General features: G+C 42.9%; 1 protein-coding gene across 8 annotated transcripts in view; it reads left to right on the forward strand.

Annotated features, from left to right (window-relative positions):
* The window catches only part of ZBTB38 (zinc finger and BTB domain containing 38), a 127,661-nt gene that overhangs the window by 23,717 nt on the left and 80,591 nt on the right, over positions 1 to 23,353 (forward strand). The gene's annotated exons all lie outside the window — the stretch shown is intronic.

Here is a 23,353-nt window from a genome sequence, read left to right on the forward strand (position 1 = left end):
CATGCGGCTCTTTGGCCCCTTGAGTGTGGCTCTTCCACAAAATACCATGGCCTGGGCGAGTCTATTTTGAAGAAGTAGTGTTAGAAGAAGTTTAAGTTTAAAACATTTGGCTCTCAAAAGAAATTTCAATCATTGTACTGTTGATATTTGGCTCTGTTGACTAATGAGTTTGCTGACCACTGACCTAGAATAATCCCCCATCTCAAGGTTCATGACCTTAATGATGTCTGCAAAGCCCCCTTTTCCAGGTAAAGTGACATATTCACAGGTTCTTGGGATTAGGATGTGGACATCTCCGGGGAGCCATTATTCTGCCTACCACAGCTGCTTTTGCCAATCCTAGGGAAGAAATGAAGGTAATTTCCCATCATCTCAAGAGGATAGGCAGACCTGATGTATTTCTAGACCCTTCTTGTAATCATGGATCTAGAATTTACTGTATATTGTCAAGAGTTAGCAACCTCCTGTAGATGTGCTACTGAGGACTTTTGCAAAAGAAAGAAACTGGATAAAACTGCGTTTGGGTGAGTTGAAAAGATGAGGCTCCACTCTGGATAGATGTCTGGCCCTGAAAAAAGCTCTGGTGGTTTCCATGGGAAAGAAAGATGCAATGTTCTTAGGATGGCAGGACATAAAAAAAGGCTTTGGGGAGGTTGGTCAGGGTCAGTCCTGGGGACACAGGTATGGAGTGATAACAGGGCTGCCTGTGGGTGAACGTATGGGCCTGGGCAGCTGGTATTGGATATGTGTGAGAAAAGGTGAACTCTGGCGTAGGGGGGGATGCAGGGATGTGAGCATTAAGGAATGATGGAGTTCTGCTTGGGCTGCAGCTCATGCTGTCCTGTGTATCTAAAATGAAGCAGAACTCATGCTGCAGGATAGATTTTTCTTTTCCCAACCCCTTCCATCTGCATTTGAGATTCACAGGGCGTCTGTTAATTCAACGTTGACCCTATTTCATGTGCATAATTATCCTGGCCTTTTATGCAAGGGCAGTGTTCTCTCATCTCGTCCCTGGGTTCCATCTCTGAGCTTCCCTGCACTGGCATATTACTTTTCCCTGAACTTAGAAGAGCTGTATAATGTGAGGTGTGTGAGTGTATGTTGGGGTGAAGAAGTGCGAGGGTGGACCTCTCTCAAGGGCCCATCCATAGTGCCTAACAAACAACAGGTTTCCAATGTGAGTTTCCTTCTGAGGCCCTGCCCTCACCCATTCTGGCAGCTTAGCTTTTCCCCATCCCTGGCCCGCTGATGATGGTGGCAACTAAAAACAGCCCCAAGGCCTCCTGGGGGCAAGATCATTCCTACTAAGCACTTCTGTTCAGAGCACGTGAGTGGAAGGCAATGCCAGTCCTCAGCAGGGCTGGGGGTGGCACTTTCTGGCTTACTAAGGGCGCCGTGCGGGGAAAAATTTCCTAGGACAACTCCCAACTGGAAGCCATTGCTCTAAATAGCGATTGTGATCTCTTACCAGTTAACACAATCCCCCCCAAAATTCCTGCTACTCATGTTTGGCCACGCTGTACCCAAGTGGGGCTCACCTCAGAGGATCTCTTAAAAAATACTGACACCTGGGCCCCACCCTAGAGAATCTGATTGAACTGCTTGGAGCAACTATTTTCATGTTCCTGGTGACCAGTTAGCAGGAGACTTCCTTTGTGAATAGTGTTAAGGCTGGGGTGAGGGTGAGGGTAGCAGCATTGAAATAAACACTTCCCTTTGACTGGCCAAGTTTTTCATTAGCTCCTTCCTTTAATTTATTCTACTCTTTCTTCTTTCTTCCCTTCTACCCATTTTTATTATAATTATTTGGAATTCATTGTACAGGTCCCTTTTGTTCATCCAAGCTATTATTTCATTGCAACAAAAGGTGAATGAAAAGGCAGCACAATCTACAGCTTCTTTAATGTCTTTGTTTCCTTTGGCTTTAAGTCTAGCCGAGGGAGCAGAGGGAAAGTTGGGGTGAGATGCTCGACTCAGAATAAATAGGAAATGAGTCAGTGTCCAGCTGGGCTCAGCCTGGGCCACTCCATGTAGCCAGCCAGCCGACTTTCTAAAAAGCACAGGTTGAAGGCATTTCTCAAACTCTCCAGGTTTCCTTTATGACTTTATGCTCAAATCTGAAGGAGACCAAGACTCAAGACTTCTCCATGTGCCCCGTATATTTCCGAGTCCCTGAAAGAGGGCACTGTCTACTGTGACTGTTTTATTCTGCCATCTGCCAGGAGGAAAGGAGTGTGGGAAAACAGCCAGCTCAGCATTTCCACCACTCGCATTTATAAAGGAGGAATCAAAGATTCTTCTTATTATTTGTGAAAAGTTTTCAGAGTAGTATTATTTTATAGTCTTACCAAAGAATCTTAAATGTAGGTGATGTTGGTTTTAAAAGCCATACAGGCCCTTGCTGGTTTGGCTCAGTGGATAGAGCGTTGGCCTGCAGACTGAAGGGTCCCGGTTCAGTTCCAGTCAAGGGCACATGCTCAGGTTTCGGGCTCAACCCCCAGTGGGGGGTGTGCAGGAGGCAGCTGATCAATGAGTCTCTCTCATCATTGATGTTTCTGTCTTTCTCCCCCTCTCCCTTCCTCTCTGAAATCAATAAAAAACATTTTTTTTTAAAAAAAGCCATACAGTCTGTGAGTTCTATATGGGTGGGCATTTATGGGAATTGTAGTTTTGCATCTTAGACTATATGCCTGCCCCTAGTGTAGGATTAGAGATAAAATGAGAGGAGGAAAAGTTGCCATGTCCAAAGGTGGCTGGTTGATGTGTTTCCTGAGTTTAAAAATATATATAAATAAATTGTCATTTAATTGATAGATATATTAGCAATAGTCTATGTGGGGTAGGCAGTTAGACAAACATGAGCAGAGCTAGTACGATGGGCCAGTACAGAAAGTCACCAGGACAGAAAGCTAGCAACAGGTGCCTAGCAACAGGCAAAACTGGGAAAACAAGGCCCTTGCCCCAGGTTTACCCTCCCCCCCACCCCCCAGCACATCGCTGGGTCATTCGGTTTTGACTCCCAGACCTTTCATATCTCTGGTCATGCAGTTCAGACCCTCCCCTAACCTTTCCTCCCCTGGCATGTTGCTAGTCATGTGGGTTAGACCCCCTTAGAGGGGAACAAATGAGAGGGCTGGAGAATAGCCATTAAGCATTAAACCCCTAGGACCGTGGTCGGCAAACTGTGGCTCGCGAGCCACATGCGGCTCTTTGGCCCCTTGAGTGTGGCTCTTCCACAAAATACCACAGCCTGGGTGAGTCTATTTTGAAGAAGTGGTGTTAGAAGAAGTTTAAGTTTTAAAAATTTGGCTCTCAAAAGAAATTTCAATCGTTGTACTGTTGATATTTGGCTCTGTTGACTAATGAGTTTGCCGACCACTGGTCTAGGACAAGGAGGTTCTGACCCTCATCAAATACATCTAGGCCTCAGTTGCGTTTCAGCTCTAGGCCCAGAAAAGCAGCAAAACCAGGCAAGCGATGCCATGGCTAACGTCAGGACCAGCTCCATTAACAATGACCCCTTGCCCTGGCGCTGACTAAGTGGAGACCAGGACCTGAAAGGTCACACCTGGAAAGCTGATTGGGGTCCTCCCCTGAGACCTCCAGATAAATACCCTTAAGCTGGAGGACCCAGTGCAGCTCTCCCTTCTGGGAGCATGCCCATGCCTTTCCCTACCCTTGCTCCCTCCCCCCAGGAATGTTTTCTTTGCCTCTCTCTTTTTCCTAAGCTCCAAGGGCCCTTCTTTTGCCCCTGTAACTTGTTTCCTGAGCCCATTTATTCTACAGCTTACTTCTTCCACCTCTCTGACTTTCTAAATAAACTTTCCCTTATAACACCTAGTGCTGTTTTCGTTTTGCTGCCAACATATGGCTCATTTGAACCAGATCTTAATCCATTAAGATAGTCCTTCTCGCCCTTGGCTCAGTGGAGAGAGCAGTAGCCTGCAGACTGAAGAGTCCCAGGTTCGATTCTGGCCAAGGGCACATGCCTGGGTTGCGGGCTCGATCTTCAGTGGAGGGCGTGCAGGGAGCAGCCGATCAGTGATTCTCTCTCATCATTGTTTCTATCTCTCTCTCATTCTCCCTTCCTCTCTGAAATCAATAAAGAAATTAAAAAAAAAAAAAAAGATAGTCCTGCCTATGGCTCCAATTTAATCTGAGTACATACAGAGCTGCAGAAGTATATGTACATATAATTAGACATCCACACTTGTCATCTATCTTAAAGAGTATTCATTACTGTGTAGAATACTACGTATATGCTGTGCAGGTGGTGGGCCCATTTGCTTTCAGATCCATTTCTTACCTTCACTTGCTCTGCTCCGTGTCTCAGGGGAGCTGACCACTGCAGCCGCTGAGAAGCAGTGGAGGAAGGGGAAGGCCAGGGTGTTTCTCAGTAACTTCCTGCCCTTGGATGGCATCTCTCACAGTAGCTGCAGCGAGGCTCCAGCCCCAGCCAGAAAGGCCTTCTGTGGCTCCAGCTGTCATCAGTGACGCCCACCCCTGGGCTCCCGTGACGCCATCTCTTCTGCCCAGGGTTGGGAGTGACTTCCCACTCTCACTAGACTCCGTAGGTCATCATCAAATGTGTAACCAATCCCCTGCACTGGATTCCCTCTTTTATCAATACGTTCGTGGTTTCTGTTATTCTGGTTAGACCCTGACTGCTAACATGTGTCAGGCTTAAAACACCTTTTCCTTTAACATAGATTAGCCATTAGCAAATTGTTTAATTAGGGTTGTGGTTACCAAGCTATTATTATCTGTAATTGTTTGTTTGAAGGGTAGTATGTAATTGGTTGGCGTTATTATTACTTGCCAGTAAGATTTTAAAATACTTACATTTCATAAATGTGTGTGAAATTCCACCATCTAGAGCTTCAAAGCAGTGTCCTAATTTTACTCAGTATGTTCATATGATAAATGTAATGGAAATAGTGTGTCATAAGCCATTATTATGTTTTTCATAATAGAACTACTATTGTATTTTGCAGAAATAGCCCACATCCATTCTTGAATTGATATACATACTGGCTTCCAGCAATAACATCCTGGAGGAATGACTGGGTAGTAGTTACAGTAAAATGCTCATAATAACTTGCAACTCAGAAGTACTTTATATCTCCCTCTTTAAGTGATTTATTTTGATCATTACTTGCAAGATCTTTTCTGAACCTTTGCCTAAAACCCTTTCTCCTGCTAACTGCAAATTCATATTGACTGTATCATTCCAGGAGGGGAATGCATTAGTAGGCTGTTTTCTAAGAGCCCTCAACAAAAGCAAGTCATTTTGGCTACCACTTCCTTTCTCTCCTCCCTTCCTCATCTTGCCCAAGTTTAAAGGATCCTACAAGTGTAGCAGGTAAAAGAGCCAGGATTTCAAACATGGGACCTGGCCCTGTATCTGTCAAGAGAGTATATGACTATCTGATTAAAGATGCCAGATTAAGCATGCTTGATTTTATCCTCACTGAGATTCCCCCAAAAGATAATAAGTGCATTTAAAAGGTGATAAATACCCAGTTATGGCAGAGGAACTCTCAGCAGATAAAGAGATTTCAAAGAATTTCTGGTGGGTAAACAGAAGATGGAGGAGCAGTGGCAGAAGAAAGAGAACAGAGGAAGCTAAACTTATATTACATAAGTGGAAGGTTGGAGAAGGATAAAAACGAGAAGGAAATCTTTGGCAAAGCAGAACTTGGGACACTAGGCAATTCATTAACATCAATTGAGTGAGTGATGGGGCTGAAATTATGGTGATTGACAAAATAGCACAAAGGAGCAGTTGGCTTCTCACCTCACTTGGCAGCCAGATGGGCTCTCCCCTCTACATCCCCTCCCCCAATAAAACACAACAACCTTATTCTCTAAAAAACGCAGTGGTCCCAAGGATAAACCCCCTGACATACTGGCATTTAGGAGCTCCTCAGCTAACAGCAGGGTGTCTGCCAAATAATCATAGTAAAAGTAATAGAAGTAGCAAATAGTTACATAGCACTATAGTAAATATATTATACTAGTAGCCCTGTGCACAAATCTGTGCGCCAGTAGCTCACCAGTAGCTCGCTGCTGCCCTCCAGTAGCTCTCCGCCCACTGCCCCACCCTCCTGTAGCTCCTCCCATCCCCCCTCTCCCCACACCCTCCTCATAGCTTGCTGCCCTGCCCCCTCCTGTAGCTCTCCGCCACCCTCTTGTAGCTCGCTGCCCCACCCTCCTGCTGATCCATGATCCAGTCGTTACGCAGTCCATCGTTACGCTTCATGGCGTAATGACCATTTGCATATTACATCTTTATTATATAGGATATTAATTCACTTAATGCTCACAACAACTATAGGAAGAAACCAAAGCACAGAGTGCTTTGAAAACTTGCCTAACACCACACAGCAAGGAACTGGTGGAGCTAAAGTACCACAAGTAAAGGCCCAACTAACAAGCCCCACCCAGGTGCAAAAAGCACAAAATATCAATTAGCATCTTATAGACTCATTTTGAAGTAAAGACAACTAAAGATGACCAGATATTTGAAGAAAGACCATAACAGGAAAAATGTGTAAAAATCAACACAAGAGTGACCCAAAGGAAAGAGTAAAGATAAGAAACAGAAGAGAAGAAAGAAACCTCCAATTAATATTCTCAGAGATATCTGAGGAGATATTGCATCCTGAGAGAACAGGATGCAATGAAAATATTGTTTGCTGTATGGTTAATAATCACTGAAAATAGCCCTAGCTGGTTTGGCTCAGTGGATAGAGCGTCGGCCTGGGGACTGAAAGGTCCTGGCTTCGATTCCAGTCAAGGGCATGTACCTTGGTTGCGGGAACATCCCCAGTAGGAGGTGTGCAGGAGGCAGCTGATCGATATTTCTCTCTCATCAATGTTTCTAACTCTCTATTCCTCTCCCTTTCTCTCTGTAAAAAATCAATAAAATATATTTTTAAAAAATAATAATCACTGAAAATATATATCTTATCTTGTGATCCCTCTTCTCCAGCCTGTTTCATTTTGCATCCCTTACCTCAGCTCAGACAAACCAAGACCCTTCCTCCAATCCACACCCCTTAGAAGGAAGGGAAAAGTAAGGAATTTTAGAAACTTCTCATTGAATGTCCCCACGCCTGTTACTAACCAAAAAGCAAAAGTTGACATTGGAACTCATGGAGGAAAACTGAGAACCAACCACCTACCAACACAACAAATATTTCACTTTTCCAGTGCATGGGGGAGATGGGGATGGGACACAGGGGCATGAAGGAAAGAGAGAACAATGGCTCTGAACTGCCACTATTCATGTGCATGTCTGTCTCTGCCATTGATTGTTGAAGTCTGCACCATTCACAGTGCCCCAGCAGATATAAATACTTGAATGAATGAATGAATGAATTTGAGTGAATGAGTGAATTTGAGTGAATGAGCAAATGAATAACTGAACATGGCAAAATCTGACACTGGGTGCAGTGAGGCTGCTCCCAGATGTTACGTTACTTACCTTTATCTTAGACTAGTGACCCAGGGCACATATTCGTGCACATTGAAAGGAAATTAATTAGAAGGTGGCTGGCAGGGTGGGACTGGGCAAGATGGGCTGGACATGCCCTAGAGCCAACCTCCCATGGTCCCTCCCCAGCCAGCCGGCTGGATGCAGCCGTGGCTCAAAAGGCTTCTGTGGAGTGAGCAGGGACCCTCCGGCAGGTGGGTCCCTCGGCCTGGTCTGTGGGGAGTGGGCCGAAACCGGCTCTCTGACATCCCCAGAGGGGTCCCAGAGTGTGAGAGGGCACTCTGCAAAGTTGCTGTCATACAGGGTGTGGAATGCAAATGCAAGTGTGCAGTAAACCAGATTTGGGGCCCAGCAAAAACATAACCCACGGCCAAAGGTAGAATTGCACGGCCCCTCTCTGGTTTCAGGGTGCATCACCCGAGAACTGCCGCTGCGAAGTCACTGCAGCTCAGCAGCTCCTGTGTTGAGCATCTGCCCCCCGGTGGTCAGTGTGCATCATAGCGACCAGTCAGACGGACACTTAGCATATTAGCTTTTTATATACTAGTATATTGATGGTTTCTCAGAAGCTATCTTGGACTCCAGCAGTTGTCTCTAGGGACACTCCAGTTGTTCCTCCTGCAAGTGTGGTCTTACAGAACAACATGGTGTCAGCCAACTTCTGCAGCTTTTCATAACCTCCTGATGAAGTCAATACTTGTGCACCTGGTCTTAAGCTAGCTCCCAAATTTCTTCAACCCAGCTCCGCCTGATTGCACTTGTTGATTTCATAAGTCAATAATTCCTCCCTTCTCTCTTACTAACTGCATGGATTAAGTCATATCTTGGTATAAACCTCTTTAGAAGTTCTATGCACAAACACACACAATGTTTGCATCTCAAAGTCAACTTTTAAGAAACACCATAAACATTATTACAAAGAAATCATTATAAAACCAGGGAACTGCTAACACTTGGTATCTCCCATGGGAGCTGCCTGCTAATCACCCTTAAATCCTGCACATCGTGTAATTCCCATGCTTTAAACCCAACTGCTTATGTCTGAACTTTTCTGCTCAGTGATGAAAGCCATCTACAAGCTGGTCTCACCTTCCAGGTCTAACTCCATGTATTCCCCTTTACTCCCAACACGCATTGTCTACCTCATAACCAAGCAGTGACCTTTCTCACATCTGTCACTTTGTTCAAGTCCTTGAAACGTCCTCCTCTTTCCCTTCTACTTTCCTTTCCAGCCAACCGAAATCAGGACATTGGATGGTCAAGTGTTTTTTCCCAGTGCCCCTCCTCTAGGAAGACATTCCTGACTCATCCAGTCCTTTTGGCTCCCCATGTCCTACCTACAAGCTCAGCCCCATTGAGGACTTCATGGTTCACAGTCTTATATCTCCAGTGAGCCGGTGCCTTCCTCCTGGCAGGACCCATGCCTTTTTCTTCTTGGTATCTCCAGAGTGCCTAGCACTTTGCCTTTTTGTGTAGTGCTGTTACTTTAAAACTCAGAGTCAAAGGAACTCAATCCATTTGCCTAGGGACTTGCAGTCCACTTAGTTGTTCCCCATTTGGTTCCTACTGGGCACTGGGAGAATCGCTAGTGTAAGCGAGATCTAGGTGTAGGCTGGCGGGCCCCAATTTCAGGCCGCATTTTCATGATTCTTCTTGAAGATCTGTTTTTATCTATTTTAAAATGGGGATTAGAGCACTTGGGAAGGTCCTGAGAACTCGTGTTTCTGATAAATTAACATATGCGTATTATAATATGCATAACTATATCTGTTGTTTAGAAAAGGGAGGATTTCTATGAGGTAAAGATTATGATGAGAGGAAGGAGTGAAGGAAGCTCTGCTCAAAATTCAGGAGCCCCTCTCTTCCCAAGGAGACATTCCATAGATTACATTATAGAGAGAAATGTGGGTACCAGATAAGAATTGCTACACAATACCCAGGTGCAAAGCATGCCACATTTCTATATGTATCTAACATCAAATTAAACTTGGCTTCAAGTTCCTACCCCCCAAGGTTGGGGAAGAGTTTAATATCAGGATTACAGGGTCTCCCTGTCCCTGTCCCCCAGGCTTTCATGGGCCCAGGAAAGTGGGACTATCCTGATGGGTACCATGGTGGGTGCCATGGTTACCACTGCTTCTTCCTCTAACCCCTGTGATAGCCTCTTCCGCCAGTCAGGGAAGGCCCTGGGAGGACCATGGAGCGGCTTTTTGGTGCTGTGCTCCTCTCTCCACTGGCCACAGTTTATCCATGGAAACCCTCACCCAGGCTGTCAAGCAGGAGAGTGTAGTGTCCAGCCTCTGCAGGCTTTTAGGTAGCCTCCCACCTGAATTCCTGCAGGGGTGGGGGTACACGGACCCCTGCCACCCTGGAAACCTGCACCCACTACCCCTACACACACACACACACACACACACACACACACACACACACAGGGATTTCTCCATCTCAGGGAAGCACCATAGGGCTGGGTCACACTTCTCTTCTTTAATTGCAGCAACTGTCTTCCGCGTCCTGAGTAATTCTTAGTAAATATAGTTTCCGAACAAAGATCGGCGTGGAGGGGCCTAGAAACTTCTCTCTTTAAGACTCTGAAGCACAAAGGGCCATTTGTTTTTCCCTGAGGAAGGGAAGCCTAGAGCTTAAAACTCAAGGCCAAGAAGCAAATTACCTTATCATTCCTCTTTGCTGATAAGAGCTCAGCAGTAAAAGGGTGAGATACCAGTTAACTTCTCCATCACATTCTGTCTCACGGGTGAACACTGAGCCTGCAAGGGGTGTGTTAGTGTGCGTGTGATGGGGGTGGGGGCAGGGGGACTAAACGCATTAACAAAGGACCCCTGATGAAATCTCAGAGGGCCCCTTGGAGGGAGAAGCCATGGAAAGAAACCCGAGCCACGTGTCTGCAGCATTAACTGTAGCAGGTGCCACTGTGTCCTGTGACCATTGGAGATGAGGAAATGGCAATTTGCACACATTTCCTGTGCAGCCGTTGGACTATGGCTGGTGTGAGGAACAGGATTGCTAGTACAGAGGCCCGTGAACAAGGGGGCCTGGACTCCCTCCCCTCACAGAGCCCTGCAGCCTGGCTGGCACTTTTCTAGCTCACATAAAGAAAGGTGTTATAAGGCTGATAAGATCCTGTTCAGAAAGGATAGTGGGTTAAGGGAATGTGCCAGGCTCAGGAAAAGTCTGGGTATTTGGCTGACTGTAAAGATCGTTAAAACTCTGTTCTAAGACCCAGCCTTATATTAAAGCTCAACCAAACAGCAGGGGAACAAAAAGCATTTATACAACTGAATGTTGATAGAGGGAAGCCAGGGAGAGAGAAACCCAGACACAGTAGCTCTGCCCATCCTCCCCTCCCCTCCCCCCAGCCCTCATCCTGCACCCTCCTTCCACCCCCCACCCCTCATCCTGCACCCTCCTTCCACCCCCCACCCCCAATTCTCCTCTTCCTGGACCACCAATCAGTGGGTGATGCACCCTGTTAAGAGCCAGGTAACAGCTAATATTGCTCCAGGCAAATATGGAGAATGCTTATAAGGAATTCTCACTTAGATAGAGTTGGGCTTTTTTTTTTTTCCTTATAATATTTTTATTGATTTCACAGAGGAAGGGAATGGGAGAGAGATAGAAACATCAGTGATGAGTGAGAATCATTGATTGGCTGCCTCCTGCATGCCCTCTACTAGGGATCAAGCCTGCAACCCATGCAGGTGCCCTTGACCGGAATCTAACCCAGGATCCTTCAGTCTGCAGGCCGACGTTCTATCCACTAAGCCAAACTGGCTAGGGCTAGAGTTGGGCTTTTAAAGATGATTATCACTGCCAGACTTCCTTACTCAGTATTAGAAGCAACCTGAAAATTATCTCTAAAAGTGTGTTCTATATAAACCTCTTAGAACGAGGGAATTGGAAAAGAAAGGATTTGAGATTTCCTCCATTAATCATTAAGAGTGGCTTTTTAGGAGTTCACTTGGGAATTATGAATGTGCTACTGTTCATTGTAGAAAATAATTAGATCCTACCAAATTGCTCTTGAAAAATATTATATATGTTATAATATAGTATATGCAACACTACTATTTATGTGAGATCTTTTCCCCATACACTTGACACCTATGGATAGTCTCAATCTTTTCCATGTTTGCCTGTCTGATAGGCAGATGACCCTCATTGTATTATTCTCTGTTTCCCTGATGCTGCCAATGTTGAATTTATATTCTATGATAGTTTGTCATTTCTATTTTTTCCTACACAAATTACTTGTTCATTTTCTTTGCCCTTTTTAAAAAAATGTGTTATTTGTTCAGTTAGTACTGATATCCATCTTAACCAAACTTAAATCAGTCTTAAAACATTTTTATTTGAATTGGCTCCAGCGTTCTCCTGAGAAACAGAGCTAATAGATACATATAAAATGCAGGCAGGGAGGGAGAGAGGGGGATTGATAATTGATTATGAGGATTTGGCTCACACTTTTGTGGAGGCTGAGACATCCAATGTTCCACCATCGGCAAGCTATAGACCCAGGAAAGCCATTGTAGTCCCGAGAACCAGGCGAGACCATGGTGTAAGTGTGTAAATCTCAGCCTGTGGGCGCGAGAATAGGATGACTTCGCTCAAGCAGTCAGGCAGAGAGGCCAGATTCCCCCTGCCTCTGCCTTTTTGTTCTATTCAGGACCTCAACGAATTGTATGAAGCCCACCCACACTGGGGAGGGCCATCTGCTTTTACTCAGTCCACCCATTCAAATGCTCATCTCATCCAGAAACACCCTCACAGACACACTCTGAAATAATATTTAGCCAAATATCTGGGCACCCTGTGATCCAGTCAAATTGACACATAACATTAACCAGTACATGTAAATTAGTTATAAAACAAAGTTTTATAATACCACAGTCAGTAGAAAACCAGCATTACTTTATCAAACTAGAAAGTTCCTGTAATAATAAATACAAAGGCAAAAAAAGGATGTTACTCATTACTAATTAGCTAGCGTGGCCTACAGTAGATTCTAATCCTGAGCCAAGCTTTCTAGAAAAGTGTGAAATCTCAAGTGTCGGAGAGATGAATATTAAAGACACACACTAGGTGATTCGGTGTCATTTGAATGCCCTGCCATAAACCATCTTAGCTCCTTGGAACCCATATTACTGAGCATTCCAAACTTCTGGAAACGTACAAGAGATCGTTATTTTTTATTTTACAATTTATTAAATAGAAAAAGTAAGTTGTAAAGTAATGTGTGTTTTTAATCCAACTTTTGTACAACAAGCAAAATCAAACGAATCCTTTTGTTCGGTACAATGGAGAAGTGGATGAACATCTTAAATATAACCAGAGGAAATTGCCATTATTGTAAGTAAAAAATGATCTAAAGTTGGGATTTCAATATAGTCCCACCTAATAAATCACCAGGGATGTTAACATTGATTATGGGAAGCAGTGATAGAAAGATTTCTAATATATTGCTTTAAATTATAAGCATGTATTGCTTTTGAATTTTTCACAATCCTAATAAAAACATTCTAAAAGAAATTTTTAAAAAAAGAGAGCACTTAGCCTTAACTGCCAAAAGCTCTGAATAAGCTGCAAATCTTTGGTTATATGTCAATCTACACTAATAAAAGAGTAAGATGCAAATTGACCATACCTTCGTGACACCCACCAGCCAATCAGGAGTGAGCAAATTAACCCAACAAAGATGGCGGGTTAATTTGCATACGCAGGCTCCGAGCGGCCGGGGGCGTGACGCTTGCATCTTCACCATGGCGACGACGCAGGCGTTCTGCACTGCCCCAGCCGCTCCAGGCCTCTGGGCAGTGTGGGAAGGCAGAAAGGCAGCTGGCAGCCAGGGGAAGGAAGGCCCATTCTTGCATGAATCTTTGTGCATCGGGCCTCTAGTTATCTATATTAATAAGAGCTTAATATGCTAATTAGACTGGATGACCTTCTGGACAAAGCCGGGGCTGTAAGGGAAGCCTGGGTCCCAGGTGCCAGAGGGAAGCTGGTGCCAGCAGCAGGGGAAGGAAGGCCTACTCTTGCACAAATTTCGTGCATTGGGCCTCTAGTATCTTCATAAAGCTGGTGGGGAAAGCTGCAAGCCCTAGGTTAGATCACACCATTTCTTTAACCCACCTAACTATTGACATTTTGGGACAGATAATTCTTTGTTGTGGGGCATTGTCCTGTGTATTGTAGCATGTTTAGCAGCATGCTGGCCTCTACTTATTGATAACCACAGCATCCCCACCCCCTAGCCAAATAACAGCTAAAAATGTCTGCAGAAGTTGTCAAATGTTCCCTGGGGACAGGATCAACCCTGGTTAAGAACCACTGCTCTGCCCTCAAGTTTTCATCATTGACAGGGGACCTCCAACCAAGTGCTCCTGCGCTCCCTGGAAGCACCAACATCCTCTGATTGCATCAGCATTGACTCTATAAATGTTTTCCAGAGGCTGTTTTCCTCCAGAGCCACTAGAGGGGACACTGCCACACAAAGGACAGAGCAGAGCACTCAGGGAACTTTGTTTTCCTCTCCTCTCAGACTCGGTTGTCTCTGTTTCCGGTGGCCTGGCCTCTAATAAATAGCCTTTGATGTTAAGAGTGGTAACCTTTAACCACAAGGCATGAAGAGCTATCTGTCTTTGTGCTTTGTGCCATAAAAGTCTGTGTTTTTAGATTTGGTGAAAGGGAGCAAAATGTTATTTGCTTTTTAAACATTCTTCATCAGGCAGTCATAGATGAGTCATAGCTCTAAAAAGTTAGGCCTTATAAATACAGGAAAAGTTTTCAATGCCCCCAAATCCTTCACTGCTGCTGAAACTTCATCCCTGGGACAAAAGGGTTTGATCCACATCAAAATGGACAGACCACTTGGTGGAGTGTTATTTTATGCTCTTATGAGTTGTTTAAATATTGTAATACTGAAAGCAATGGAAGTGAAAGATCTCCAACACTGTTTTTTAAACATGTTTTAAAACCCTGAACCACAGTAAGAAATGTTTCACAGAGAGACCCAGCTTACACACACATTACAAAACTGAAACAGAAGTCTTACTTGTAATGAATGCACTTGGACACTTCACGTTCTGTTTTATTTTGTCACTTGAATCAATACTTGTTCTGACTCAATAAGCAATGGGTCCTAACCTGTAGTTTTTTTTTAATAATTTTTTTCATTATAGTTGACATACAATATTATATTAGTGTCAGGTGTACACTCCAGTGATTAGACATTATAAAACTTCTAAGTGATCATCCCGAATAATCTCACATCTGAGACCATACATAGTTATTAGAATACTAGAAGCCCGATGCACAAAATTCGTGCAAGAGTAGGCCTTCCTTCCCCTGGCTGCCGGCACCGGCTTCCCTCTGGCACCCAGGACCCGGGCTTTGCTCTGGCCCCGGCTTCATCTGGAAGGACGTCCAGTCTAATTAGCATATTACCCTTTTATTATTATAGATTATTGACCAAATAACCTAAGCTGTGCTTTACAACCCCATGACTATTCTGTAACTACTAATTTGTACTTATAAATACCTTCACCTTTTTCACCCATCCCCCCAACTCCCCTTCCATCTGGCAACCATCAAAATGTTCTCTGTTTCTATGAGTCTGTTTCTGTTCTGCTTATTCATTTATCTTGATTTTTGGATTCAGTTGTTGATAGATATGTATTTATTGCCATATTATTGTTCATATTTTTTATCTTTTTCTTTTTTTTTTTAAAGAAGACCTTTAACATTTCATGTAATACTGGTTTGGTGGTGATGAACTACTTCAGCTTTTTCTTGTCTGGGAAGCTCTTTATCAGACCTTTGATTTTAAATGACAGCTTTACTGGGTAGAGTAATCTTAGTTATATTTCATCAATTTGAATATTTCTTGCCACTCCCTTCTGGCCTGCAAAGTTTCTTTTGAGAAATCAGCTGACAGTCTTATGGGAGCTCCCTTGTAGGTAACTAACTGCTTTTCTCTTACTGCTTTTAAGATTTTCTCTTCGTCTTTAAACTTTTGCATTTTAATTATGTTGTGTCTTGGTGTGGGTCTCCTTGGGTTCATCTTGTTTGAGACTCTCTGCAGTTCCTGAATTTGTATGTCTATTTCTTTCACCAGGTAAGGGAAGTTTTCTGTAATGATTTTTTCACTTAGGTTTCCATTTCCTTGCTCTGTCTCTTCTTTAAGCGCCCCCATGATGCAAATGTTGGTACACTTGAAGTTGTCCCAGAGTCGCCTTACACTAACTTCATATTTTGGAATTTTTTTTTCCTGCTGTTCTGATTGGGTGTTTTTTTTGCTTCTTAATATTCCAAATCACTGATTAGATTCTTGGCCTCTTCTACTCTACTGTTGATTCCCTTTATTTCAGTTAGTTATTGTTCATTTCTGACTAGGTTTTTAAATAGTGCCTATGCCCGTTTTCATGCTGTTGAAGTTCTCACTGAGTTCCTTGAAGTTATCACTAAGTTCTTGAGCATCCATAAAACCATTGTTTTGAACTTTGAATCTGGTAGTTTGCTTACCTCCATTTAATTTAGTTCTTTTTCTTTATATTTCTTCTGTTCTTTTGTTTGGGACATGTTTCTTTTTCTCTGCATTTTGGCTGCTTCCCTATGTTTGTTTCTATGTATAAGTAGAGCTGCTATGGTTCCTGGAATTGGTAGAGTGGCCTTGTGTGGTAAGTGACCTGTAGGGCCCAGTGATGCAGCCTCCCTCAACAACTGAGCTGATAGCTCCAGGTGCACCCCTGTGTGGGCTGTGTGCACTATCCTGTTGTAGTTGAGCCTTGATTGCTGTTGGCATCACTGGGAAGAATTAACCCTCAGGCCAATCAGCTGTGAGGACCAGATGTGACTACAGGGGAAGAGCTGTTGTGCAGGAGTTGACCCTATGGAGCAGGTCTTGCTTCAGTGGGGCTTTGGTGCTCACCGGGTTTGCCCCTTGAATGTGTCACTCATGGAGGCAGTAGGGTTATAATCCAGTGTAGGCTAAAGTTTTCCACTGGATGCCCTGGCTTTGGGGCATCCTGGAGGTGCAAAATCACCCTGCCTGGGGACACTTGGCACAAGCTATAGAGTGATCTACAGATGCCTGCTAATTGTGTTGGGCTTGGAGTTGCCTATGAGAGGCTAAGCTGTGAACCAAGGCTGACTGCCACTAGCGTCAGAGCTGAGGCCACTTAGCAAGAAGTACAGGGTATGCAGAGGCTAGATGCTGCTTGTTTGAGAGATTTTAGGAAAGTTTGAAGCATGAGCCAAGACAGGCCAATTGTATGGAAAAGCCACTGGAAGCAGCTTAGATGAACACAAAATAGATTGGGGCAGGGTCTCAGGGAATTGCCAGGGTGGGGCAAAGAGTGTGAGCCAGGTTGACAATGACTCAGATATGGCACCTGCTTGTCGGCTCTTTGGGGGAGAGGCTTCAACAAAGGAGCAGTGGCATGTGCCAGCACTTTTGTCTGACAGGAAGCTGCTCCCTTCCAGCTTTCACTCCGATAATGAAACAATTGAGTACCTCCCCATATGTCCCTGGTTTCTTTCAAGCTGCTGCCCCAACTCTGGAATTTGAGTAAGTCCTCACATGGGCCCTTTAAGAGGAACTGCCTGGGACTCCAGCAGCCTCTGTGTCACTCAGCCACAATAACCCACTAGTTTTTACAGCCTAAAGTTATGGGGACTTCTCTTCTTGGTACTGAAACCCTGGGCTGGGGGGTCTGGTAGGGGGTTGAGACCCCTTGCTCCTCAGGGAGGGCCTCCACAGCCAAGATATCCCTCTCAATTATAAATTGCCACATGTGGGTGTGGGACCAGCCTGTCCTGTGTCTCCACCCCTCCTACTAGTCTCCATGTGGCTTCTCTTTTAATTCCCTAGTTGTAGGACTTCCATTCAGCTAGATTTCAGGCAGTTCTGAATGATGGTTGTTCCAAGTTTAGTTGTATCTTTGATGTGATTGTGGGAGGATTCAAGTACTGCATTTACCTATGCCACCATCTTGATCGGAAACCCCTGACCTGCAGTTTTAGAAGCACTGCACTAGGAGGTTTTGTGAGAGGAGAGAAGGAAGCATAGGGTTCTGGTGCTGGGTGGGTGGAAAGAAATAGGAGATAGGTCCTCAAACATTACTCAGGAAGCTTGAAGATAAACTTTTTAAAAAATATATTGATTTCAGAGAGGAAGGAAGAGGGAGAGACAGATAGAAACATCAATGATGAGAGAGAATCATTGATCAGCTGCCTCCTGCACTCCCCCTACTGGGGACTGAGTGTGCAACCCCGGCATGTGCCCTTGACGGGAATCGAACCTGGGACCCTTCAGTCAAAAGGCTGATGCTCTAGCCACTGAGTCAAACCGACTAGGGTGAAGATAAACTTTTAACAATTTTCTAGGAGTTATTCTCTGAGGAATGATGTAAGACAAGCATGTCAAACTCAAAGGCTAACACGGGCCAAATAAACAACGTATGTGGCCCACGGGCTGCGAGTTTGGCATGCTTAATGTAAGAGGAGGAAAGATGAACAACAACCCCAAATTCATCTGAATGAGTGAGGATGGGCACCTGGATAGTAGCCTCTAGGCTAGATTCTCAGAAGCCATGATCTAAAGCCCACACAATTAACATAAAGTATAGATGGGCATAATGCAACAATTTTCAACGTTTTTTTAATCTCATGGCACACATAACTAATTATTAAAATTCTGAAGCACACCAAAAAAATGTTTTTTGCCAATATTACAAAAAAATAGGTATAATTTTGATTCATTCACACCGGACAGCTAAGGTTGTGTTGGCTGTTGTCATTTTTTAATACGACAATCTAAGGGAAAAGAGGTCGGTGCTCCTGACTAAATAGTCAGGTATTGCATTTTAAAAATTCTTGCATCACACCAGTTGAAAATCACTGACATAATGCAACCACCACCACAACAAAATTAAAGCCTGAACATTTATTGAGCCCTTATGACATATCAGACATTGCACTAAACACTCTATATAAGTGATGAGACATAAGTTAAGTTTGAGTGCTTCTTTTCTTTTTTCCTGCCCACTAAAAAGGGTCCTGGCTTTGTCCAGTTTCTTCTCCTGCCCCATCAGTACTGGGCAGAAGGAGAAGGACTTGAGAAACATTGGGTAGGGCTGGAGAAGAAGCTTTGTAGGGAGCTTGGGAGAAAGGAGAGGCTGACGCTGTGGGATGTAAGAGGCTTAGGTAGAAGGGAAAAACACGTTAGGAAGGATTTCAGGGGCCTCTATATGGTGCTTGAGAAATGCAAGTATTGAATGTGACTGGCCCGTGTGGGTCATGGTTCCAATAGGATAGCATAGCATTATCTTATTTTATCTGCATAACAAACCCATGAGGTGATACGTTATTTCCTTAGCTCAGATTAAAGAAAGGAGGCTGACACAGGCTAAATAATCTTAAGGTCATAGAGCTTCCATAAATGGTGGAGCCAGGACTAAAATTTATGTCTTTCAATCTCCAAATTATAAACTCTTAACAAGATCATAAGCAAAGATTATACTATCAATTAAGAATAAAATACAGCCGAAACCGGTTTGGCTCAGTGGATGGAGCGTCGGCCTGCGGACTCAGGGGTCCCAGGTTCGATTCCGGTCAAGGGCATGTACCTTGGTTGCGGGCACATCCCCGGTGGAGGGTGTGCAGGAGGCAGCTGATCGATGTTTCTCTCTCATCGATGTTTCTAACTCTCTATTTCTGTCTCTTCCTCACTGTAAAAAATCAATAAAATATATTTTAAAAAAAAGAATAAAATACATAGGATGAGATTTAACAAAAGGAGGGTAAGACTTGTACACTGAAAATGGCCAAACATTGAAATTAAAGATCTAAATAAATGGAAAGGCTACCCAGGTTCATGGATCAGAGGACTTAATATTGTTAAGACAGATATCCTTCCCAAATTTATCTACAAATAGAACACAATCTCTATCAAAATACCAGCTAGATTTTTTTCATAACTTGAAAAGATAATCATAAAAAATATGTAAATGCGAGGAATCCAGAATAGCCAAAATAGTCTTGAAAAAGAACAAAGTTGGTGGATATGAAACTATAGGAATCAAAACAGCATGGTACTAGCATAACAACAGATATCTAGGTCAATGGAATAGAATTAAAAGTCCAAACATAACCTTTAATATTTATAGTTGGTTGATTTTTTACAAAAGGCCAAGGCCTTTAATGGGGAAGAGAATACATAGCGTGTATCAAAAAATATATATACACACTTTGATTATAAAGTCAGTGTTTATTAACATACAGTTTATTTTCAAAATCTAAAATAAACTACAGAAATTAAAATTTTTTTGGTCAATGTCTGTTTTCGAACTGATGACCCTTCTGGTCCAGGCACTGCTGATAACATGAAGCAATGGAATCGCAAAACATCAACAATCATTTCATTTGGTAGTTTTTAGCCCTCAATTTGTCAACTGTTGTTGGTTTTGTACTGTAAACTTTATCTTTTATGTATCTCCATAAAAAATCTAGTTGATAAATTTTCTTTGTTCAAAGTTTAGTTTGGCTTCACCCATTATTTGAAGTCAGTTAAACCTGAAAAGGAGTGAAATTAAGTGAGTTATCAGCTATTAAAGTGTGTAAACATTTTTGGGGGACAGAGGGTGTCCCAAAATAATTATAAAGGCAGTGTTTGTACTTCAATTGCATTTTCAATTTTCCAGTAGCATTTTAGGATGAATTTCCTTTGTTCAAAGCTTAGTATGGCTGAAAAGAAAGAAACATCAATTGAGTTATCAGCTATTGAAGTGTGTATATATGAGAACACCCTGTATTATTTTTAAAATAAACTTTTAATTTTAGAACAGTTTTAGATGTACAGAATTATTGTGAGAATCGTTTTTTCAACAAATGCTTTTGGGACAACTGGATATCCACATGATAAGAATAATTTGAATTCCTACCATACACCATAAAAATTACCTTAAAGTGGATCACACACCTAAATGTAAGAACTAAAACTATAAAACTCTTAGAAGAAAACTCAGGTGTAATTCTTTACAACGTTGGGTTAGACAATGGTTTCTCAGATTTGATGCCAAAAGCACAAGTGGTAAAAGAGAAGATTGATGAGTTAGACTTCGTCAAAATGAAAAACTTTTCTACTTCAAAGAATACCATAAAGAAAGTGAAATGGTAACCCACAGGAAGGGAGATAATATTTATAAAGCATATGTATTTATATCTGGAATATATAAAGAATCCCTACAACTCAAAAAATAAGACAATTAATCCAATTTAAAAATAGACAAAGGATTTGAATAGATAATTCAGCAAAGAAGATATACAAATGGCCAATAAGTTCATGAAAAGATGCTCAACATCATTAGTCTTTAGGGAAATGCAAATCAAAGTCAAAATGAGATACTACATCATACCCACTAGGATGGCTAGAATAAAAAAGATAGACAATAAGAGTACAGGTGAGGGGAGGGGCATGGAGGGATGGGTGAAAATGTAAAGAGGAATAAGAGGTACAAAATTCCAGTTATAAAATAAGTAAATCATGTGAATGTAATGTATAGTATAGGGAAAATAGGCCATGGTATCGTGATAACTTTGGAAGGTACAGATGGTTATTAGACTTATTGTGGTGATCACATCACAAGGTATATAAATGTCAAATCACTATGTTGTATACCTGAAACTAATATAATATTGTATGTCAGCTATACTTTAATAAAAATAATTTTTGGTGAGGATGTGGAGAAATCAGAACTCTCACACATCACTAATGGGAATGTAAAATGATGCAGCACTTAGGGAAACAGTTTGTCATTTCCTCAAAATGTTAAACATAGAGTTAGTTACCTTATAACCCAGCAATTCTATTCCTTGGTATCTACCCAAGAGACATGAACACATATATCCTTATAAATTCTTATACTCAAACATTTGTGGCAATATTATTCATAACTGCCAAAAATGAAAGCAACTTTAATGTTTACCAATCAGTGTATGAATAAACAAAATGTGGTCTATCCACACAATGGAATACTATGTGGGCATAAAGAGGAATGAAATACTGATATCATCTACATGAATGGACCTGGATAACATTATGCTAAGTGAAAGTAGCCAGACATAAAAGACCATATTGTATGAATCCATTTATATGAAGTGTCCAGAAGAGGCAAATCTATAGAGACAGAAAGAAAATTAATGTTTACTTAAGGCTGGGGGTGGAGGCAAAGGAGGCATGACTGATAATGGGTACAAGGTTTCTTTTTGGGGTGATAAAAATGTTCTAAAATTAGATTACGGGTCACACAATTCTGTAAATACATATACTAAAATCCATTGAATGACACATTTTAAATGGGTTAATTTTATGGTGTGTAAATGATATCTTAGCAAATTGTGTTTGTTTTTTTAAGTGAATGGGATGAGAGAAATTGGGGGCAACAAGTATAAACAAGTCTTTCAAGGAATTCCTTGAACTTGTAAACATTTTATTTTTATAATTATTAGTATAACTTCATTTTTGTAACCAAGGAGGTGGGTTCTCCAGATGGAGTAGAGGTTAAGGGTGTCATCACTTACTCCTCTTTGTCCCCAAATTCTCCAGTTCTTTGATTTTTATCCTTTGTTTGAACCAACCCCAGAGCATGCAGTGCAAGGATCTACACTGAGTGGCCAGATTATTATGATCTCTGAACGCATAATAATCTGGCCACTCAGTCAGTATATATATATTTATATATATTAGAGGCCCGGTACATGAATTCGTGCATGGGTGGGGTCTGGCCAGCCTGGCCAGGGGGAGGGGACATAAGCAGTTGGCCGGCCTGCCTGCTGGTTAAACTCCTGGTCAAGGGGACAATTTGCATATTAGCCTTTTATTATATAGGATATACACTGAGTGGCCAGATTATTATGCATTCAGAGATCATAATAATCTGGCTACTCAGTGTATGTCTCACTTAAGCTTTCACTCGTCATTTCTTCTCTCCTTTCTTCTTCTCTTCACGTTATCCTGGTCCCACAAGAGAGGCTAAAAAAATAATCAGCCTCTGTTCATTTAAAGGAATAAATACCTGTGTATGTGAAGCAAGCAAGGCCACTGAGCCTTTGCGGAAACAGAGTAGGGAGGTGCCCATAGGCATTTTCTGCAGAGAGAGTAGAGAAGAATAAACAAGTCCTTCTGCCAAAAATGCCTGGAACTTAAAGCGCTTTCCTCAGCCCAAGGTCAGGCTCTGTGTGCATGTTGACAGTGACCCTGGCCAGTTGTTGCTACTCTCTTGATTAAATGGTGGTGAATTTCTCCCTTCTGAAATTCACCTCTGCTGATCCCACCTGCTGGGGAGTCTGGCCCCATCGCACAAGTTTAATTCCTCAGAGTGGCAACTAGCAGAGCTCCCAGCACAAGGTAACTGCACCGACTTCCTGAGCCAAGGAGAGGGGTCCTGTGACCAGCCATCTGCCCCACCGTGGGAAGGAAAGCTATGGCGTGACATTACTGAGGCCACCCACAATTCCCTACCCCCTTCCGTAAGGGGCTGGAACTTCCTGGCTTTTCCTAGAAGAATTGTGGAAAAGTACAAACCACAGAATCATAAACCACGGAGGGAGAAGGTACCTCCGAAGCCACCCCTCCTCGCCTGGGCTTGAGCACTGCCACTGAGAGCACGCTCCCCCAGTCCCAGCAAGGCGGCTGAGTCCTGGTAGGACGCTGTTAAGGACAGTAACTGCTGTGTCAGGTCCCGTCTTGCTCCCTGTCACTTCCAGCCCCACCCTACACTTTGAAGCCATGTCATTGTTCCGTGCCCCTCTCTCTCTCTCTCTCTCTCTCTCTCTCTC

This window comes from Cnephaeus nilssonii (genome assembly GCF_951640355.1).
Source record: "Cnephaeus nilssonii genome assembly, chromosome: 17".
NCBI lineage: Eukaryota > Metazoa > Chordata > Mammalia > Chiroptera > Vespertilionidae > Cnephaeus > Cnephaeus nilssonii.